Below are 10764 nucleotides of genomic sequence, written 5' to 3'. Positions count from 1 at the left end.
GTAGCGAGCTAGCTCAGTTGTCCCAGTGTTAGCCTAGCTCTGACCTCTTTTTTTTTTTTTTTATTTATTAGACCGAGATGGTCTGGGAAAAGTTGGTATGTTGAAACCAATAATTTTGTGCTAACATTATCAACGCTTTGATTGCGAACATGTAACGGAGATATATATATATATATATATATATATATATATATATATATACAGGCCTTTTTTTTTTTAAATGGAGGGGGCAAAAGAAAATAAAGTATTTCCAAATAATACAATGAACATGCCAATCATTGAGAGCTGTTAGTGATTAACAACTTTTTTTTTTTAAAGACACAATGCTGGCTACCAGGGTGTCTTGAACACAAAGCGAATACTAGAATCTATTTCTACTTTATGTAGGCCTATTCAAAGCTTGTCTATCCCCCTCTCCCTTTTCAAACTGAAAGTAGGAGCTGATGCAAGGGGCAGAGATACGTTCTCAATATTTTGGAGAAGCAGGCGAGCCCATGCCCCCCCCCCCCTTTTTCCCATTATGAGCTGGAGGTCCTGCACGTACACTCGACAAAAGCCCAAGCCTGGTCCAATACTATGTCAAAGTGCCCTGACATCCTGGTCTTGTCAAGACTTTTGCATTTTGAAAATAAATCTTGTACCCATGGATCCGCACTTATGGATCGCACTTTGGACTTGTCCTTTAAAGATAGGTCCACCTGATTCTGTTGTTCACCTCTTCTTCACATTTTCGGCATCTTCAATTTTACTGAGAATCTTGGCCAAGTAATCCTATCTTCTAATCTAAAGCATTCAGAAACGAATACCTTATTTATTCTAAGAAATGGAAAATGTGTTGATTTACAGCATAATTATTAGAACCATTGAGACACACACACACAAACAAAAATAATAGCTTGATGTTCACGCTTCACACATTTAAGCATGATTGTGATAAGTCTACAGAAAAGTACGAAGCATGATTGTGATAAGTCTACAGAAAAGTACGAAGCATGATTGTGATAAGTCTACAGAAAAGTACGAAGCATGATTGTGATAAGTCTACAGAAAGTACGAAGCATGATTGTGATAAGTCTACAGAAAAGTACGAAGCATGATTGTGATAAGTCTACAGAAAAGTACGAAGCATGATTGTGATAAGTCTACAGAAAGTACAAAGCATGATTGTGATAAGTCTACAGAAAAGTATGAAGCATGATTGTGATAAGTCTACAGAAAGTAAGAAGCGTGATTGTGTGGTGGATTGTGAAATGAGATTGTATACAGAAAGTACAAAGCATTGCGCATCAAGCTTCTGTGTACTCCCTGAAGACGAAGAATGTAAAATGCTATGGTGGATTGTGAAATGATAATCTTATCAATCGTTTCGTTCGCGCTAAGTTTGGAGCCGACTTATTCGTCCAAATTTATGATCGCCACTCGGGACTATAGGGTGTAGACGACATAGTCCTTTACTCTAAAAGTAGCCACTCAGGACTATAAAGTGTGGACTATACAGTCATTTACTCTTAAAGTGTAATACATGAATGGACCTCATTCACCAATCGTAAACAAACAACATTTAGCCACGTGGTGCTCTATCTCTTCTATATAATTTACGATCTCATGTTTAATTCATGATGGTTGTCACGTGACAGTTTTTTTCGTTGTTTTATCAATAAGATCACGTGACTAAATGTTGTTTGTTTACGATTGGTGAATGAGGTCCATTCTTATATACTATTTGACTTCAGAAATGCAATATTAGCATATGCGCCCTTTGTTTTGGTATCCCTCAAGAAAACTAGAACAGGCCTACATTCTCCAGAGATGCACTTCTCTCGCAATGTACAATCTGAAAACAACAAATTGTGCATGGAGCTCCACAAGTACCGTACACTTGTGCTGATGATGTACTGCTGGGAAAATGCTGAGAAATAGGATACAAAATATAGTGGCCTAGTCTTCCAAGCCTTTGATTTGCTGAAATGTTTCATTCTATACAATCATAGACATAAATAAATATAGACTGGCCGATAATAGAGTTTTATGAAACGAAAATTTGTGACTTGCATTTCTGTGTACTTTATTTATGTCTAGGAGTTTTGTTTAATCTCTAAGTCTGAAGATCATGCAATTTTTCAGAATTCGGAAATCCGAATACAATAGATATACATGTTTTCAAGTTACATGAAGTTATTTCCTTTTTCCAGTCTATATTTATTTATGTCTATGTATACAATCTAGATCTAGTTTTTAAAGTTGACTTTTTTCGTTGTGTCCTTTGTAAGGCTTTGTCCTCCTTTTTTTTCTTCCTCTGGGTGTGCTTGTGTCTGGTAACCTTATACTAGTGTAGTAAATTAACTTTTCAATTAGAAAAGAGCAATTAACTCAACTCCATAGCCCCTCTTCTAAAATGTTTACCTCCCTTTAATATGAATAGCTAAATCAATCAAGAATATTGTTACGTATTTCTGAATCTTCTGGCTAGAAGTATTAGTAGGCACACAAATAAAAACACAGCAAAGAACTTGACGACTAAACTTTCAGTTTCATATAACTTTAATGACTATTAACTCTAACAATTCGTTACTGTAACATGTAGCGTAGAAGACTGTACAATATCTGTCAGTTTACATTTAGCTATACTTCGTTGCAATTCATCTCTTCACTTCGTTGCAATTCATCTCTTCTCAACTTTCCTCGAGCCGTATTCCACAGAACAGACCAACGACACACTTCCCAGTGTCGCTCCAGGTCTCCCAAAGCTGAACCAAGTCGTACTCAAGTCTACCGAATCAGAGCCGCACACGTCTTACATCGACTGTATCGACTGTAACGGCTCAAGTCCACTGTAGTTCGCTGTATAGACTTTAACGACAGTAGTCCACTCCAGTTAACTCTACCCTAGTTAACTTGCATCGAGTCGTACACATTTCTCTTCCACAGAGCCGCACACGTCTTACATAGTCTGTATCGACTGTAACGGCTCACTCACGACTCCATACGACTGACTTTCACATTAACTCTCTGGCTTATATAGAGTCCCTAATCGCTTGTCCAAAGTTGCACAAACACGGCTAGTATTCTCTGAAATAACACGTGAGGAAACGTCACATCCTGTCTTTGTTTATACATGTAGATTCCAGAAAACATCGGCTGCAGTGTCATCAAGTTGGGGTCACACGTAGTGACCTCTATCTGTCACTGTTCATTAGTAACTGTCCCCCTACTTAGATATGTTCGTCCCCTGGAACAACACGTGAGGGCACGTCACATCCTGTCTTTGTTTGTACATGTAGATTCCAGAGGACACTCGCTGCTGTGTCATCTCGCCGGGGTCATACGTTGACCTCTACCTATCACTGTTCATTTGTAACACTGCCCCCTTCTTAGATCTGTTCGTCCCGAACAGATTCTACTTCACCACGATACTGATGAAATCGATCGACGATCAAGAAGGAAGCTTTGGTGGTTGCCCCCTTCTCAGAGATGTTCTTTCAATCTGGCAGTTGTCCATCTTCTTTCCATAGAAGAATGGGAGCCAAATCTTCATTTTTCAGCAGTTCCTCACAAATGTTTTCATCAATCTTGGTATGGAAACATCGACCTTTAGATGACGACATTGGGCACTCTTGTCGAGAAAATTCATCAGCATTCTAACGAGTTTGTGCTTCACTGGCTGAGTTTTACATTTTCAAGCATCTTTTTACAGATGGGTTAGGGCTTTTTCCAGAGCTTCTTCAGAGATGACCAGGTTCATTACAGTACAGCAATTTTCACATGTTCTTCTTACAACAGCAACTGACTTTGGGTTTGTACGATGCCTGTTGGGTTGATCTTCTTGTACAGTTCTGTCACAGATGGTTACTCACTACAGTTCTGACATCTTAAACTACTTCTTTTCTGTCCTTCTTGCTTCTGACTTAATTAGCGTTCTTCTAAAACCTCTGTTATACTTCATCAACCTATTCTCATGAGGAATGTTCTTAGATTATTAATTAGTGGCTTCACACTTTCAACTGATTCGTAAGGCTTTCTACTTTGGTTTGATGGTCACGGACATAATCTTTTCTAACAACATGGGCTATGGAGTTTCATTAGTGCAGGTGGGGGTCTATCAGTGGGAGAAGTGGTGGGCTTGTTTTCTAACAACATGGGCTATGGAGTTTCATAAATGCAGGTGGGGGTCTATCAGTGGGAGAAGGGGTGGGTTTGTATCTTGATCTTGTTGGAGCCATCCACGTTGCACTCTGCATATGTCGCTTTCTCCGCCTCCTCAATTTGATATTTCTTTGGTTGCGTTGATGTCGTTGTCGTTGGCTTGCTTTCTTGTCGATCAATGCTGATGGCAGCCTCTTAGCACATAAGAAGGTATGGCATTTCATAGCTGTAGTCATCAAGACTGTTGATCTAACAAGTTGCTTCAGCATTATTCTTCGATGGGTGCTTTGCGAATGAGCTGCAAGTCCACTTGAAGGCAAGTTGTCAAACACGTCAGCACCTTTATCCGAGTCTGGATGACTCGACTGTGGGGCAGGTTGATAACATTCAACGTGCAAAGGTCCATCAACTTCAGCATCAGTTTCTATTGTAATTCCTTGACTATCACCAGGGCTTCTCGCGCCTACCTTGATAGCTGTACAAGCTTCTGTTAGGTCTAGAGCTTGTTGGTGTATTTCTTGGCATTCACAGTCTTCTTGCATAGCTACGTACGTACAGTTCTTGTCAAACGCATGAGTGCAATAATCAAGCTTCGAGTTCCTCTCGTAGACACTGGCAGATAGACAGAAGTCTTTAAGGCCCACAGCAACAGGCTTGGACGCAGACCCAACGTTGTCTTGATCTGTTTGGCTAGTTGCGGTACTCATATCAGGTATATCTATAGCTAAAGCTTCGGTCAAACTATAGGTCTCTTCTATTGTTTCTTCAGCGGTCTCATTCTGCTTTTCTTTGAAATAGTAACAGCTATCGTCTCTTTTCATTTCTTGTGGGCCACATTCGTTTGGTTTGCTATCACAGTCACAGACAGCACAACCATCACCAGCATCTCTATCGTAATTGTCTGTATCGCCACATCGTTGGTTGGACAATTGTTTGCTGTTCATCAATGGTGTAGCTCTTTCATCTGTCGACTCAATCTGGCCCTGCTGGGTGTTCAGCAGCTCGTTCATAGTGATTATCGTTTGATCTTTTATCGTATCTGTTTGTTCTTCTGTCTTGTTGGACTTGGTAACTATTTGTTCATTCTCATTCATGGCTTTGATCAAATGGTTAAATGAAGAAAATCGAGTGTTGATTTCTGATTCTATCTCCTTAATGCTCTCATTCACCGAGCTCATTTTGTATTGCAAAGTTCTCAGGAGCTCCATCGTATTAGGTTTGATTTCAAATTGGCAAGTGTTCGGATTCTCATCTTCCTCCAACAGGGCTTGTCTTAGACGTGCTATTAGCGTTTCCTTATTTCCGTTAAGATGTAGACCTCTTTCTCGAAGCTCTTGTCTAAGTTCTTTCATGTCAAGTTCATTAAGAAGTTTGGTGGAATACATTCTAGCCAGAAAGATCCCACTTCTGACACCAATTGTTACGTATTTCTGAATCTTCTGGCTAGAAGTATTAGTAGGCACACAAATAAAAACACAGCAAAGAACTTGACGACTAAACTTTCAGTTTCATATAACTTTAATGACTATTAACTCTAACAATTCGTTACTGTAACATGTAGCGTAGAAGACTGTACAATATCTGTCAGTTTACATTTAGCTATACTTCGTTGCAATTCATCTCTTCACTTCGTTGCAATTCATCTCTTCTCAACTTTCCTCGAGCCGTATTCCACAGAACAGACCAACGACACACTTCCCAGTGTCGCTCCAGGTCTCCCAAAGCTGAACCAAGTCGTACTCAAGTCTACCGAATCAGAGCCGCACACGTCTTACATCGACTGTATCGACTGTAACGGCTCAAGTCCACTGTAGTTCGCTGTATAGACTTTAACGACAGTAGTCCACTCCAGTTAACTCTACCCTAGTTAACTTGCATCGAGTCGTACACATTTCTCTTCCACAGAGCCGCACACGTCTTACATAGTCTGTATCGACTGTAACGGCTCACTCACGACTCCATACGACTGACTTTCACATTAACTCTCTGGCTTATATAGAGTCCCTAATCGCTTGTCCAAAGTTGCACAAACACGGCTAGTATTCTCTGAAATAACACGTGAGGAAACGTCACATCCTGTCTTTGTTTATACATGTAGATTCCAGAAAACATCGGCTGCAGTGTCATCAAGTTGGGGTCACACGTAGTGACCTCTATCTGTCACTGTTCATTAGTAACTGTCCCCCTACTTAGATCTGTTCGTCCCCTGGAACAACACGTGAGGGCACGTCACATCCTGTCTTTGTTTGTACATGTAGATTCCAGAGGACACTCGCTGCTGTGTCATCTCGCCGGGGTCATACGTTGACCTCTACCTATCACTGTTCATTTGTAACAATATTTTATACATTTACCGGTATTTTTAATACTAGTCAACCCACGGCGTAACATACGCTGCCTATTTTCTAGGGCCGGCCTTAGGCCACTGTTACCTATGCGTCCGCAGTGGGCCACGCACTTTCATAGGACCCGCGTTAATTCTAGGTGTAAGTTATTACATTAAATCATTTTATAACTTATAAAGATTTCCCGCGGTTTCCTGATTTATCAGGAGCTCCTGGAAATTTCATGAAATTCCAAAATAAACGAAAAAGTACAGGAAATTATTAAAATCTTTTGAAAACTCATACAAATCTCTGAAATATATTTATATATATAGAAAAAAATTGTCATTTTGGGGTGTCATTCAATATGGAAACGTCAATCCTACGCGCGATAAAAAAAAACGGCATTATGCAATACCCGTAATTGTGGAATTGGTTGAGAGAAGCTTCTCGCGCCTGAAACAAATGAAGAATTATTTGAAGTTAACAATTCTCGAAGATAGATTGATGATTGAACCATTTCGGTATTTCTTGCTATTGAGCGTGATCTATGTAGGAAACATAAATTTTATGATATACTGTATGAATACGCTACACGCAATGCTCGTAAAGTAATTCTGTATGTAGTCAAGAATGAATAAAATGCAAAGACGAATTTATTTTCTAATACAAAATCTTAATTTTCACATATTATGCGTATCCCTACCCAAACTTGGCCCCGCGAAATTCGTTTTGCGTAGGGCTCCACAATGTTGATTCCGGCTCTGCTATTTAGTGACGGGTGAATACAGAGTAGATTACTTGTTCTCTCCCTCCTTTTTTTCCGCCGCGAAAGTTACGTGGGGTAACTCTAGTCCGAATTGCAGAAATAAAAGAGTGATCTTTTCATGACTTCTTGGTTACAATGGTTAATTCCGGCCCTGCTATTTAGTGACGGGTGAATACTACTTGTTCTTCTCCCCCCTTTTTTTTTTACCGCTAAAGTTACGTTTATATATATATTAGCCGACCGGGTGGTGAAACGCTTTGCTATCGAGCCGATGGCTCACGAAGTCCCTATAATGGGTAGACTAGCTGACATTATTTTGGGAAGGGGGGAGTATATACGGTTGGTCGCTATGCTGGCCGCATCACAACACGTTAACCGTCAGCCACATAATGAATGCTGGTCGCGAGGCATGTGCATCGTCGTCACGATGGTCCAGAGTTCAAACCCTGTTCGTTTCCATCCCTTGCAGTGCTGTGAGAGGTTTGGGATAGGAAGTTCAAAACAGAACAAAGCTGCACACAGGGGCTACGAGGTCTGATGGGACAATTTACTAGAGTAAAATATAGCCAAAAAAGTAAAAATATTTCTCCTCGGACACTGTTTTATCTGTACTTTGTCACCCACCACACACACACGCTTTTTTTTTCTTCAGACAAACTTACTCTTCTAATTTCATAAATAGTCATTGGTCATCTTGCTCGGCCTATTTTCTTCACCACAGATAATCTCAGCATACTTTATAGACATAGACTAAAAAGCAACCACAACATTATGAGTCAGAGTAAAGAGACGCGGAGTAGAGAGGCTAGACGCCGCTAGAGTGCGCTGTGTCTCACTTCATCGTCATAGTGTGTGCAACACCCACCGTGATTCATACTCGCGGTTAACAGAGAGATTCAGGCTTCTACATTTTTGTCTTCTTTGATTTTCTGAGTTATAAATAATAACTGTACTTCTTAACAGTAACATCAGTTTGGTCTTAAGGCTGATATGCTTAACTTAAACAATAAATGCATTCATTTTTTAAAAAGTTTTATTAGGTTATACACTATAATTAGATTGTATAGGCTATATTAATATTCCTTCCTTCTTGTCGTCTTTCATAAACCATTTTTTCTTGCCAAATTTAACTTTAGAAATCAACGAAACTGCCTTTAACGAATCTAGACCTCATTGACATCATCGTTAACCGTGGGCCACATAAACAGATGACCTTTATATCATCTGTCGTTATTCTGTCCCATATAGATCGCAAGGTCTGAAAAGGCAGCCCGGGGGGTGGGTATTTATTTTACTTTAACTAAGGACATGTAGATAGATGGGGTTTTTTTTGTATGTGTGTTTTTTTATGGTAGAGATTATGGGTAACAATAAATAAAAAATGTGCGACTTTTTCCTTCTTTTAAAAGGAAATCCTCTGGGGCCAGTGGCCAAGCGGTAAAGAGTCACGAGTTTTAATCCATGGAAAGAATATTATTTTGAAACTTTGAGATTTTTAATAACGTCATTGAGTAATGGGTAGGCCTACTTGACATTTGTTTGAAAAACTTTGGTCGTTGTGATACCCACATGACACTCTCGTTATCCGTGGCCTTCTGCTCCCTTTGACGGAATGTAGATTGAGATGATCTATACTTCACCAAACAAGATTACAGTTTACATATAGTTTGTTACTTCTTAATGGTCTTTTTTTACTACAATAAATTATGGATAAAAAAGTAATACGGTACAGCTTATTTGATTTGGTCCTATTGTAAGGTATGGAATTTGGCCCTTGTTGTGTGGAGGGAGAGTGGCCCTTGATGGACTGCAGGCACGACATGGCCTAAATTGTGCCGATGTGCCCAAAATCAAATCAAATCAAACCTATTGTAAGACATGACTAACTGTCAAAAGTCATACGGTACAGCTTATTTGATTTGGTCCTATTGTAAGACGTGACTAACTGTCAAAAGTCATTCTTCAAGCTACAGCGGAGGAAGCACGAAGAAAGGGTTGTTTTAAAGAAAACCTAACTGTCACATCACTCCTACGATGAAAGTCAAGGGACAAGGTGAGATTAGATGAAGCTTCAATATGAGGCCTCAGCAATATCAATGAAACATAAAGAAACTAGAACAAATACAAAATGGAGCAGTGATATTTATGACAAACGAATATTCCAATTTGATTAGACTAACCCCATTAGCAAAACCACTAAACTCCAGAGACACTTCAGGACAGAAGAATAAAAGGTAAAGTAGCTATAATAAAACACTAAACCATAATTTACAAATAGAAAAACAAAACCTAATGAAATATTCAGAAAGACACAAAGATAGAGGCACATTTCTCATTCCATACGCTAGAACAAATTCATACAAGTGCTCCTTCTTTCCTAGTGCCAATAGAGAATGGAATGGGTTGCCTGGATCAGCCAGGAAAACCAAAGACTTAGCAGAGTTTAAGTCATTGTAGGCTATTTTATACAACTTATATTCCTTTCTGAATATATATATTTTTAAACCCTAACATAAAAACAATAATATTCTTATTGACAAAAAAAAAATCTGCAATGGTCATCGTGATAGCACTATCACAAAATATAAGAAAAAATGAACAAAATATGAAAACCTAAGCCTAGAAATTAAGTGGCCATGGAAGTTGTCTAAAATGAGATGTAACAATAGCAATGTCTTCGATTGGATGAGTGCAGTGTTTCACATGACTATATCTATACGCTAACCATATTCTTCACTTCTGCTGCAGACCAGACTTGCAACATCACCAGAAAGGCTAACTATTTTGAGGGCCAAATTAGGGCGCTACAATGAAATGTGTTTCCCAATAACGAAGATCGTTCCTGGCAATGCCAGAGAATGAATATTAGTTCATTCCTACAATGATGATCATAATAATAAAATTCACCTTGATTGGAAATATGTTTGTTTCAGTGCGTGACTTGCACGCGACACCAGCTTTTTTTTTTTATTATCTTTGGGAACAAGGGTAGCGCTATAAATACTAATATATATACCAAGAGTCTTTTCCCTTTCTTTTGAAAGTCGTCGTGTTTCTTTAGTCTAAACTTAGTAACATTTTACAGTTGATTACAGAAACCTAAGCCCTGACTCAATGGAAATTCCCTATATTATACCTGCTTCCTAGTAAAATTGTATTTCCCGAGAACATTAATTGCAGTCTAGATCTATAGAAGCTAACTCAGGCGATCGAGATCCGGAAGTCTGAATAGGTTGGTTATCGGCTCCGGGTTAGGGATCGTCCAGTTATGACGTTCGCACAGAATGTAATAATAATAATAATGGCGATGTCTTCGATTCCGAAGATTAAGGATGCGTGCAGTGATTCACATGACTATGTTGACCCAGTTGCGACATGCATATTTTCCCACTTCTAGAGCAGACAAAGCCGTTGCACGCTGGCGTCCTATTTAAGTTTTCTTTCCATCTTCTGCGCCTGTCTTCAATAGTGGCTTTTCTTTGAGTCTTTAATGCTTATCCCGCAACCTCTGTGAGAGCTCTCCAACTG

This window comes from Biomphalaria glabrata, chromosome 3 (genome assembly GCF_947242115.1).
Source record: "Biomphalaria glabrata chromosome 3, xgBioGlab47.1, whole genome shotgun sequence".
NCBI classification, from domain to species: domain Eukaryota; kingdom Metazoa; phylum Mollusca; class Gastropoda; family Planorbidae; genus Biomphalaria; species Biomphalaria glabrata.
This window is presented reverse-complemented; position numbering follows the sequence as displayed.